This window comes from Pinus tabuliformis, chromosome 3_1, assembly GCF_031772625.1.
Source record: "Pinus tabuliformis cultivar Carrire ecotype Pingquan chromosome 3_1, CPIR1, whole genome shotgun sequence".
NCBI classification, from domain to species: domain Eukaryota; kingdom Viridiplantae; phylum Streptophyta; class Pinopsida; order Pinales; family Pinaceae; genus Pinus; species Pinus tabuliformis.
In genome coordinates, this window is record NC_142301.1 from 300963228 (window position 1) to 300976354 (window position 13127).

At 38.3% G+C, this 13127-nt stretch overlaps 1 pseudogene; it reads right to left on the reverse strand.

Annotated features, from left to right (window-relative positions):
• Positions 1-2829: 2829 nt before the first annotated feature.
• On the reverse strand, positions 2830-3345 carry LOC149186973 (UDP-glycosyltransferase 85A1-like; annotated as a pseudogene).
• Positions 3346-13127: the final 9782 nt, after the last annotated feature.

Consider the following 13127-nt stretch of genomic DNA (forward strand, 5'->3'; position numbering starts at 1 on the left):
ATGAGCCCATCTTGTTTCCTAATAAGATGCTTTGCTCACTTCCCACTGGCTTCCTCAGGTTTTGCAAACCATGCAAGGAATTTGAAATGTGAATCGTTGATCCAGAATCAATCCACTAGGTGTTAATATTGACATTAACCATACTATATTCATAACAAACAAATGATATTGGATTACCTTTTTCCGCAAGCCATTTCTAAAATTTGGTGCATTCCTTCTTCATGTGTCCCTTCTTTTTACGGAAGAAACACTTGGAATCCTTCTTGATATCGGCTTATGGAGGTAGTTTTCCTTTCCCTTTCTTATTGGCTTGAGATTTTCCCTTTCCACGCGATGCCAGCATTGCACTTTCTACCGGTTCCATCACCAGTCTCTCTTCCTCTTGAACACACTTGGTCATGAGTTCATTAATTGACCATTTATCCTTATGTGTGTTGTATGAGATTTTGAAGGGTTCGTATTGGTGCGGAAGGGTGTTCAGAATGTAGTGCACCAGGAAGGACTCCAATACTTCAACCTCGAGTTTCTTCAATTGAGCCACAATGTCCCCCATTTGCATGATTTTCTCGCGCACACCTTTCACACTGGTGAGCCTTAGGGATGAGAACTTCATGATTAGGGTTCTTGCTAGTGCCTTGTCTGAAGTGATGAATTGATCATCAATGGCTTTCAGCAAGTCTTGAACCTTTTCATGCTGATCAATGGAACCACGAATACCAGCTGAAATTTTAGTCTTAATGAACATCATGCTTAGGCAATTAGATCGTTCCCATCGTTCATAAAGCGTGATGTCCGCTGCAGTGCTAGTCTTAGTGAGCGCTGGTGGTTCATCTTTCCTAATAGCATAGTCTATGTCCATCCACCCCAAATGAAGGAGAACTCTCTCCTTCCAGACCTTATAGTTATCTCCCTTAAGTTCAAGGATATCACAACGAATTTCATAGAAATTTGCAAGTTGTACAACTGCATAAAATTAATGATCACATGCTTATGTTAAATTTGAGACCTAAATAAACTTCCATGCTTTACCAATGTAAATCATGCTTAAACTTGAATCTAATGACACAAAAATTGTCTGTGGACTAAATTTTCAATTCAAGCAAATTCAATTATTCTTTATGATAGAATTTATCAAATTATTCACTTAATTCATAATTCTAACAGGTTTATTATGATTATAATTCAATATAAATTCTATCTTAGATTTGAACTTTATGATAAAGCTATTAATTCATAATTCCTGTGGGTAAGTTATGAATATTTTATCCTAATTAATTATATAAATATAATAAAAATTCCTGTGGGATAAAATTTATTATATTTAGTATAATTAATTACAATTAATGTCTAAATATTCTTTATGTGATCCTAATCAATCATAATATATAATATTATTTAATTAAAGATGTTGTGGCTATTCTTTAATCAATTAAAAAGTATATGGATCACTCAGACATTATTTCTTTTATGCATAAAAAATTAACGTGATATGCGAATAATTATAAATCACATAAATAAAACTATAATATTCATGCATAATCATTCAAGGATGGGTCTCATATACTCATCCAAAATAGCATGTATTAATTAGAGAAGAAATAATCAATTCATGCAAATTAAATATGAGCATAATTAATAAATTTGCACAATAATTATCCAAATTGCATATAATTAAACCAAATAAATATTATAAACATAAAAATTGAGCAAAAATTAAACATATTTCCAAATATGCCTTAATTTAGAAAATTCTCAAAATATGACATTTAGCCAAACAGAGCATGTCTACAAACACCAAGCCAGAGATAAATATGGCTCTAATACCAAATGGTAGCTTAAAAACGATTCTATAATGCGGAATAAACACGTAAAAGAATTGAAAACTTGAATGCCCAAGAAATCATACCTCCAACCATTGATGCTATTCACACTCTGATGTATTTCGTACACAACTGCGTAGATCTTTTACACCACCTCAACAACTGCTCTTAGTTCTGCTGTAGATAATCCAGTTCAAGGGGAAGATGAACCATGGAATTGAAGCTTCAGATTACTGAGTCAAAACGGGTAATTCCACAGTAAAAAGAATGGGAGGAGCATACCCAATCACATGAAGGTAAGAGACGGGGAAATTCTAAAGGCCGAGGGCTAATATATGTAGCGAAACGTGAAAGAGGATATGATCGCGAAAATCTAATATGAGGTTTATCATATGGACCTGAATAGTCACTCTATCCAATAGTGAAAATGGATAATGGATAGTTCGGATCAGTGTTCCGTAATGCTGAGTAATTGTAGCCTACTCGAAAATTTATAGGTTGCCTCTACAACGCAGCATGCATTGGAACAAGGAAAAGAATAAAGAATGAAGGCAACCTGCAGACTTTTTCTTTCACCCATGTGGCACTTCCAAGCTCTGCTCGCTCTAACTTGATGGTGTAAAACTGAAGGGGATTGAGTTAATGAGTTTGGGGACCAAACAGAAGTATTTATAGCCAAGCTTCCATCAAGCTTCTGTTGGCTATGTGTCAAGTGTTCCATAGATCATGGTAGAGAACTGCAGAGGGATTAATGGACCACTCCAGGAGCTCCCAACAAGAAATTAATTAACTGAAGATAGTTTCCGTCATTTAAGGAAATGACTACCGTTGATTTCCAGAATTTTTGGAATGGGCGACAGATGGTTTCCTAATCATCAGATCCGCTAAGGGAGCCGACTCGATGGTAGTTATGGGATCTAACACTTGAATCCCACTTTTCTTTTGTCATGTGACATCAGATACATACAATAGTTTGAGAATTATATAACAACAAATTCAAATTATTGCATTAAAAAGTACGTGGAGAGCAGCGAGTGAGACTTGAATTATTAAAGTGATAATAGATGGAGAAAACTGCAGTGAACTGTGTCCAAAACAAAGCATGAGGAATATGCATCTTCTTTGTGACTTGTCAATCCCATGGAAGAAATGGGTTATAAACAATACAACACATGGGAGGGGCATTCCCTTTGGTATTCAGATGCTGGATGAGCCTCTCCAATGTGGACTCGTCCATGTTGTTGCGCATATTATTGAAAACGACGTGGTTGATGTTTGAGTCGAGAGTACGGTCTTGAGGAAGGCCATCTAGAATGCATTTGAATTGTATAGGGAGATTAAGTCGTTGCAGAGAATCCTTGGCTTGTATCCCTTTGTCATTATTGTAGCTGAATGTAACAAATGTGACAAGCAATCCTCTAGAGGCAATGTTCTTGGAGAACTGTAACATTGGATTCATGTGGCCCGTTGTGGGGTATGACAATACCATGACGTGTGCCTGCAATGTTCTCTTCGCCATTTCCATGTCTGCACTTGCAACAGATTTCTGTTTTGTATAATGGGTATTCTTACCACCACAACAAGGCGTACAAATTTATAGAGTAGAGGTAGGTGAGCTGAGAATTCCCATACAACAAAAACACACATGTGAAGTTAATTCATCATAGAGAAGTTGTCATCTGATGCTTCATCATTCATTTAAGCAATGCCATAATAGAACATGAACATGGTAGAGTTGGGATCAGTGGATCAAACTGATCGGGGTGCATGCATTTGGAGATCCACAGACAATACATTACTGCAAAATGTAAGCAAATCCCAACATAGGAAGTACAAAAGAAGAGTCAAGATTAAGGTTTTAACACATATTATTGATGCGAAAAATATCCAACCTTCTGGAACTAACGAAAAAGATCTGTGGGCAATGACATCCCTTCATGACCTGTAGCTTTTGTCTCCACGAAAAAGATAAGAGAGTCCCCTTTCGTTACGAATATGTTTGCTGGTTTGGGTTTGACAGATCAAACTCTTAGATCCATTAGTTCACAGTGGAGTGGATTCATAAGTAAAATGTGAATGTATATATATGGAGGACAAATATGGGTGAGCAGCCGCCAAAGATACCATCCCTTGTGTGAGAAGTTGAACATGAGTGATATAGAAATGCTCATATAATGTATTATTAGGTAGATAGGTTTATTTATTTTGGAATAAGGTTTATTTCAAAAGTAGTTATGTCATTTTGGCCATTTTAATTAAATTATTTGATTAAAAAAATGTCATATAAACATGTCTTATATTAACATGAATTATGGTTTCTAAACATATGGTATTAGTATCCATGATATTCTAAAAAGACCTATTTACAAACTAAAACTATCTGTAGTAAAATAAAAGTGAATCTTTAGATTAAAACTTTTATATTTAATTTTGTTATATATTTTTTAAAAATATATATTTAACTCTTAGATTAATTCACATTATACTTAATAATAATAATTTTAAAATAAATAATAATTTGTTTTTTTTTTTAGCACAAAATAGTTGTTTATTTATGCTTATTGATATTTACATACCATCTAATTTATAAAACTGTGATAATTTTATGTATTATTATAAAATTATTATACAACTAATTAAATTTAATAAAAAATCTTAAATTTTAATTTTATAATTTACAAAAAAAAAAGATATTTACTTGTAATTATCTGTTATCATGATTATATTTTAATTATTCAATTATTCCAATATATATTCTTCTATTACAACATTGCATGTGTTTCCATGTAAGATTTATCCAAGTTTTGCATACTCTTATTCTGATATTGATATATGAGTCTTAGATTCCAAGCCATTTCCAATAACCGTGCTAATTGGTTATGTTTGTCTCGTAGGTGCCCCAATGCATTGAGAGGTGGCTTTGAAGCCCATGACATTGGGTTTTCACAAGGCATTTCTTTGGTACAATCTTAGACCTATCCAAAGACACTATTGAACTGTCTTCCATAGGGTAAGAATTTGAAACCCTAGTTCTACAATATTCACTTATTTCGCTTCTTGCAGGGTTATTAATAAGAACTATGATCCAGACTTATGGATGAACACAACAAAACACAAATATAAATATAAACACAAAGAAGCAGCAGAAAAAATCTCCATTTCATTAATACCAAATAACTGAAAGATGCTTACAAGCAAAATGGAAATAAACTAGCTAGAGCAATGGTAGCTTATCTCTGAGAACAGATGTGGTGGCTACATGCCTATGCAATATGTTACAATGAGGCTCAAGGACCTTTTTATGATTGAGCAACAAAGGAAAACCATAAACAACCAAAACCATAGCCCTAAGAGAGGGAACACCAAGAGTTTGTGGGCCTCGTTGGGGTCAGTTGGGTAACCAACTTCTCAAGGTCATAACTTGGTCATATGTTATATGTTTGGGGTGTACGATACCTCTTCGGAAATATCTCTCCAAGTACTACAGGATTTGTGGTAGACCCTTGGATACGACTATGGAACCCTTGCTTATCACTATGGACCTGCTACAGGGCTCAAGAAAAAACTGTTTAGGGGGTAAAAATAACTTTGGTAGTTCAGGACCTGAAAAACTGTTTAAGATAGTAAATTTTGCGATAATCAATGAAACTGGTGAAACCGACTGGATGCCTAGGTGGAATAGGTGGGTGGCCACCAATATCCACCTAGATCAGTCCTCTCCCCTTAGGAAGCAATGGTCCCCATTGCATGCAGAGCCTCCATGAGGTGAGGAAATTTATGTTGAACTTGGTCGTTGGTGAACCACATTCCCTGGTGAAGCAATTGGCATTCTTTAACAACTCAATATAACGAGATACTATGCTGGCGAGTGTTATTGATATGTGTGTCCATGATCCTATCAGTTGTGGCGTGTTCGATGCAAATTGGGTTGAGATCTATTGGTGTCAATTGCTCAGCAACATTAGATGTGTCCAACAATGGGGGAAATTATGGTCACAATCGGTCCACATTGAATATTAGGTGCAGGCCAAGGAAGGGTGGAATTTTGAGCTTGAAGGCATTTTCCCTTACAACCCATATCAAAGTGTGCGAAGCTTGCGGTGGGGCCCAGCGAGGTGCTCCTTATGCAAATGTAATTGTTGGCATTGTTGGACTCGCCAACATTCAGGGGATCTCCCTGGTGTGAAGTCCCAACTAGACCTCACACAGTTTGGTGTAGGAGTTCCATCCGATACGATGGCTCGATTGCCATTATCTTAAAGATATGCCATATCTCTTGCTTGTTAGCACGTAAGAGTGGTTTTCTTTGTCTTCGAAGAGCAAGGTTTGCCTGCCTAGTGAGTGCTTAGTGCTGCTTGTGTCAGAGTTCTTTCGATGCATAGGGAGAGGGTGGAAGTGGGTCTCGGGTTGAAAGGGAATAGTCCCATCTCTGCTAGAGACACATAACACAACAGGATATGCGTAGATTCTGGCGATTAGTCCACATGGATGTGGAAGTCACAAAAACAAGGTGAACAAATAGCATGTACAACACCCAATGGATTAGTCCACACAAGTGTGAACGGCGTTATAGAAAGTTTACAAGAATGAATCTATCTAGTGTCCGGTGGGATAGCACACACGGGCAAGACAATGTTAGCAACTGATACAACACATTTCCAATAGAATATGTACTAAAACAACCGAAATAGTTCATTTGTCTTAATACAGGTTAAAGGAACATGCATTACAAGCGTCCAAAGAATACTCTTACAAACGAATACAATGCATGTGTGAAAATGTGATGGCCTATTGACAGGCTTCTAAATTAAGCAAAATTTCAAAGACACATCCGTACACCATTACATCACTAACCCCAATAGCAGGGCGTTGAAGCCACTGCTTGCTCCTCAGAGAAAATATTACAGACTCTCAAGGCTATGTGGGAGGAGCCAAGGTGAAAAGTCCCTTGCATGTACAAATGAGTGGTATTTATAGCCAAGGGTAAAACTGGCCCTTGTGACTGTTCGACTTCCCTCATGACTGTTTGACTTACATGACTCTTCAACTTTACATGAATCTTTATATTTACATGTGGGTTTCTTCGAATTCCATGTTACATTACATTGATTACAACAATGTGGCACACAATAGTGACGTGGACGAGATGACTCATGACATGACTCGACATGACGATGCTGGTATGTTCATGCTAGTGGTAGTGTAAATGTCGATCTTTAGTGCTGCTGAGTGATGGATGTGCTATTGGGGTATCATAGCTTCACCTTTGCATGGCAAGGTGTGTGGAGTCTTCAATGGTCCTCGTGTTCGCTTGATGTTGAAAGTGCATGTTGCTCCTTCACTTTTACTTTGGCATGCTTCATGTGTTTGTCCATTCCCAAACAAGTCTCCTTGCATGCGCTCCTTGTTCATCCCGTTCCTCATCGCACCATGTCTCATTCATGTACCTGTATCTAAAATCACTCATGAAGAGATGACACCAATTCCAGAAATCTCCTAGTCTACCATGATGCATTGTCTTCCGCTTTCGGATGTGGGTGACCGGAAGAGAAAACAATGCTCTGCAACTATGCAAGAAATATTTCAAGACAGGATGCAGGCTCTGGGAACTCTCCATGAAAACTATGCAGAGGTCACTAGGAGACTGAGATGGGAATCAGGATCAACAGTGACTGTATACAATATCTAGCTCAGCCGGAGGGAAGATCCACGCAATTTTTTCAGGGATATAGTGCAAGAAGCAAAGGGAGACTAGCAGTGAAAACTGCGTGATTTCTCCGGTGAGTTGGTAACAGCCCGTGGGAGGCTACTAACAAAAAATTGCTTAATTTTTCTAGGGAGTTGACAGTGAACTGCAATAGGGTACTGGAAAAAACTACGTAGAGCTGGGAGGCTAGCCTACTGGACATCAATTTGTAGTTTCTGACATGAGTGGGATGTTGGGCAGCTAGGAGACTGCTCATGAAAATTCCGCAGTTTTCAGGATGAGAAGCAGGTCGACTAACACGGTGACTGGCCAGAAACACTGCTCAATTTTGAGGGTAATGGAGTGCCAGGAAAGCAATGTCTGTCCGGCATGTATGCACATTTTCTTCAGTCAGTGGAAGTGGGCATGCTTGGTAGCTTCTACGCAATGTTTTAGAGGAGTGAGGCCTGGGGTCACTACCCGATCAAACTCTCTGATTGACCAAATAGGGGCTTGGTTGATTTTCTTGCGCAAAGCGCAGATTGAGATGTCTTGCTGGGAAACTTATGCATTGTTCTGGGTGATAGTTAGTCAAGTCAATTCCAGGATTGTGTAGTGTAGACTGCCTGGGAGGCAGCCTCAAGCTCTGCACAATTCTGGGTAGTAGTACATGTTCACTGAGGTTTGAATCTGCATAGTTTATCTTAGCGAAGGTCTCACTGTTGGGATTGGTCCAGTCGACATAGATTCAGAAAAATGACTAAGTGTGTGAATGAGTGACTTGATACATGCATGACCTTGTGAACACACACTCAACATGCCTTGAGAACAATATGCCTCGAACCATCAAGACAACATACACTCAGTGTGACTGACCGAAGGTGAGAGAGACAAGCGCGACACTTGTGATAGATCGTTGAACGACCGCAACAATGCATACAACTTCGTGTGTGAGTGGGACACATGTTTACATAGTGAATGTAACTTGTACACATGAAGAGGGACCTTCTGCATAGCCGGATCATGGCTGTGAACATGACATTGTGACCAACATGCAAAAATATGTTTAATTAATGGTCTAGTGAGGAGGGTGCAAAGACTCAACACAAGCTCATGGGATGAGCCCAAGTTCTTGTAAAAATCAAGAAAAAACTAAGGAAGGCTCCAAAATTGGATGCAAACCAAAATTTTGGAGGTTGTTTTAGCCGCTACAACACTTGGTGACACACTAGTTGAACTCCAACTTCTCTATTTTGGTCCATTGACAGCACAGGGCCTTGGTATTTTAGAGAGTATTGAATTGTTGTGCAGGTTACTTTGGCTTACCCACTTACCACATGGAAAGACATGGTTCACCTTTCGCCAACTCAGTTAAACACAACAACAAGTTTCAGCTTGATCATAGTGTTTCAAAATCGGGAAGGGTAGTTTGGCTTGCAAGTTAAAAAAAATAAGAGTATAAGTTTTCATCTCTAGTGTTGCCTGGTCAGTACCCCGGTGGAGTTGCATGCTTCACCTCTCTATGTAGCATAGGAAGCCTTTCTCTTCTTTCATCTTTATATTTTTTAAGAGGCCTGTGCATAGGAACTTATTTATTTTTGGGGTGGAAGAGGGATCCCCACTTATTGAGAGCAGAAGAGGTTGTTCCTTCAGAGAAGCATTTAGGACCTTTGACATAGGTTTGCCAATTTAGATTTTCCCCATTCTCCGTTTCTACTAGTTGGATGAGTCTGAACACACATAGCAGAAGGCTGAGTATAGGCATGGGGTTTCCCAGTGTCGACACAGGTTCATGGTTGTACCAAAGATTCCCTTGCACATGACTCCTATTTTCCATCAATACTTCATCGGCCGAAGGTTATAACCAAGCACAGAGAAGATGGACACGGGACTGGCCAAGTTTTTCAGTGTCACGAGACTCTTTGGATCTCAACCCCATACTTATTCAATAGCCAAAACTTAGTAGAGGGAAGCATTTATTTAGAAAACCAAAAATGGAGTGAAGCTAAGCAAAAAAACAAAGAGAAGAAAAAATAGAAAATTAAAGTGAAAAGACAAGAAGCAATCAAGGCGAGAAAGAAAATAAACCAAACCAAGTCATCAAGAAAACAAACATGCAAACTAGAAAGCAAAGACAAGAAAGAAATAAAAAACTACCCTTACTCCTATTCTAAAAAATTGGGGTTACGTGAAATGAAATTTCTAGTGAAGCCATCGTAGGCGTACCCGACCTGCAACAACAAAGATGCAAGAGATTAAAACAGATAAAAAATAGTGTGTAACAGAAAATACAAAAACTTGACAGAATTGCACACGACAGAGAAGGTTTCACCTGTGGGCAGAAAGATGTGTCACAACCACCCAAAACACATGCTTACCTCTTTGGTGAATACCATTTTTTAACAAACCTCAGAGGCCTCTTGTGAGTGTGTGTTCATCTACACCAAGTTTTTTAGCGAGTGTGAGGAAGGATTGAATCTTGTTACTTGCAACATGACTCGTCGAGTAAGATTGTTCCAACCATTTAGCGATTGGATCATAAAAGTCATGATGATTGTTTTGAAAGACTCATGATCTTTGAAAATATGGATTCCTGATTCGAGAGAGGGGATCGCGATGAGAATCTGGTACACATAGATAGATCTAATCATTCCTATTGGTAATTTCAAGACAGTGAGGACCTGCCATAGCTGTCAGCGCAGGCTGAAGTGCCTCACCTGCTTGACGAAAGTCTGAGGAGAAAGATGTTACATGGTGAATCTCATGGTGTGTGGAGCGACTATCATTGGATGAACTGTTGGGAAAATGATAAACTGCATGACAGTCACCCAAGATAGGAGAAAGATCAAACCAGTTGGTTGAGATGCCAGATTCCTAGTTTCTCATGAACAAAGAAAAACTTTGAACAGTTTTGCGAACACTCTGAATGATGTTGTGTGCTAGATATGAAAGAACACCCACCTGTCACTAATGAAAAATTGTGCAAGCATCATGGTCATCACAGTAATGTAGAATGTATGTCAGCACTATGAATGTGTGAATCTAGTTAAGGTGTGGTGAAATGAGAGGAACTTGATTCGCGTGATAGCTTATACACTCATCATCACATAGGGAGATTGTTGGTGTGATGAGCAGGTTGATTTGACATGCAAGATTTGCGAGAAGACCAAGGAGATGATTACGAGAGAGAACATCTGATAAGCATGATTATGGAAAAAGAGAGTCTTTGAGATGATCAACTTCACAATTCTGTGATTGCATGAGAGATGGACACTCCCAACCCGAATTGGATGTAAGAGACGTGCATGAAGATGGACACACTGTAACAGACTCGTGGATTCGGTCATGAGTGAAATTTTGAAATATTAAAATATCGCACACAGAATAGTAAACATTTTTTACACGGGGATCCATGTTGAGTGAAACCATGCAGATAGATGGATTGTGTGTGAGAAACAAGATTTGATTCGGTTCGAGGGGCTTAGCAAAGTCCCAAGGTCCTGACATAACCATTAACGAATGTTGAAGTGCCTCGACTCCTTGGCACATCGCGGAACTTTCCAGAAATGAAAATTTGCATTTTGAGATGTGAACCAAATCATGCATGGCTTGAAGATGGTTGTTGTTGATGATTTCAAAACTTCTCTTGGAATGGCAACCATCTCTGTCATAGGCTTCATCAAATTTTCTAGTTTCAACAACTAACTTGACGAGTTGCCTTCATGCAACACACAAGATGATGACGAGTGGGAAGAGTAGTGTGTCTTGAAATTGTTTTCATCAAGGAAAGCCTCACTACCTGGTATTGATTGAGGAGATAACTCATCAAATGAAGAAGCAAGAGAATAGGGAGTATCTCCATCACATGTCTATGCATTGTGAATGGTAGGACACGCAGGCAAGTGCGGTGGAAAGGAGGTTTTGATATGGATGTCTCCTTTGACAGGTGTGCATTCCAGATTTGTGTTAGAGTGTGTTATCACAAAATCAACCCCTGAAAGGTTGTTGATCAGGTAGACCTTGAGTAACTGTTTCAAACCTACTTTTGGTTGAGGCTTAGCCTCCTCAACCTGAGAGGGCTCTCTCACAAGATTAAATATTTTGATAATGAATAAGATGGCTAACTCTATGAAACAAATGAAGAAGTGTAAATGGTTGAAACACAATTAGAAAATATTCATTGGGCTTATGGAGTCAAACATGTTTCAGTATGACAATAATGTTAGCCTTACATGGAAGTCAGGGCATCTAGAATTCAACACATGGAGAACACATCAGAAACATATAGGACAACACAGTTTATAAATGTATGAAGGAAGTTAGAGCACAATCAGTGATTTCTAAGTAAACACACATTCATACCACTGTAAATAATGAGAAGAGGACAATACAAGACATTCTGAACATTGAATTCCTTCTAATTCCTGAGAAGTAAAGCCAAATACTGTATTACTAAAACAAAGTCTTACACAAAGCACAATATGAGAGTTCCTCTGAAAATTTCCAACCCTTGGTACATTAGATTTTCTCCCATATATAGAGTTCATTACATAACTTAGATTCCTCCTCTAGCATGAGGGGAATTCGAATTCTTCCTACTATGACACCTATTGACACTTAAAACTAACTATTAAATGTAACTGACTGTTAACTGGCAGTTCTAGAGACCTAAAACAATTAGGAGTGTAACTCCTCATTATGTTGGTAGTAGCATTGATTACAATCCAAACTCGTTCTCTGACAAGTGGCCTTCTTCAGTTTAGGTTTGGTGGTGGCTTCAAACTCCTTGCTGACCCTTGATGCCTCATCCCTTTACTGTTCCTGGAAATTAGGAAGCTACTCCTGTTTTTCTGCTTTTGGTTTCCAAAAGGATCTTCGAAGTCTATTATCCCTATTGTTCTTCTTAATTACATAAAAACGCATTGGATTATCTTGTTTTCCATATGTTGTAGACCTTGCCCATATACACGTGGTAAGACAAAAAACTTCTTTAATGCTGCCTGAAGCATCATGAACAATACTAGCTATGAAATAATGACCACTTTCATAACATAGAGCTTAGAGTTCATAGATGTCCTTCCTTTACTTGTTTTTCCCTTGTTGGATGTTTACACTTTGTAAGTGATCCTTTTTAGAAGCTCCTCTTCAAAAATATTTCCCTTTGTCTCTCAAAATTGGTCCACCAAATCATAATATGCAACTACAGCAGTTTCGTAGCGTGCTATGAAACTGTTGTGCATTAGGCATCACCTACAGCAGTTTCGTAGCGCGCTACGAAACTGCTGTGTAATTTCAAAAACACAGTTTAAGGCCAAAATTTAACTTCTACGAAACTGCTGTGTAATTTCAAAAACACAGTTTAAGGCCAAAATTTAACTTCCTTGAGCTTTCTTTTCCTTGAAATGGCTTTTCCATATGCCATGAAGCTGTTCAAAACTGGATAAATAGACACCATTCTTCAAGGTAAACTTCAAAAGGTAATCTACATCAAAATTTAGGACTTAGCCTTACTTGCTATGTGGTTTTTCTTAGCTGAGGATGGCCTTCATGCTGGCTTAGTTGTATCTTCAGATCTTCGATTTGCCTCTTCATAATTCTGATTCCAGCTCTCAGTTTTGCAT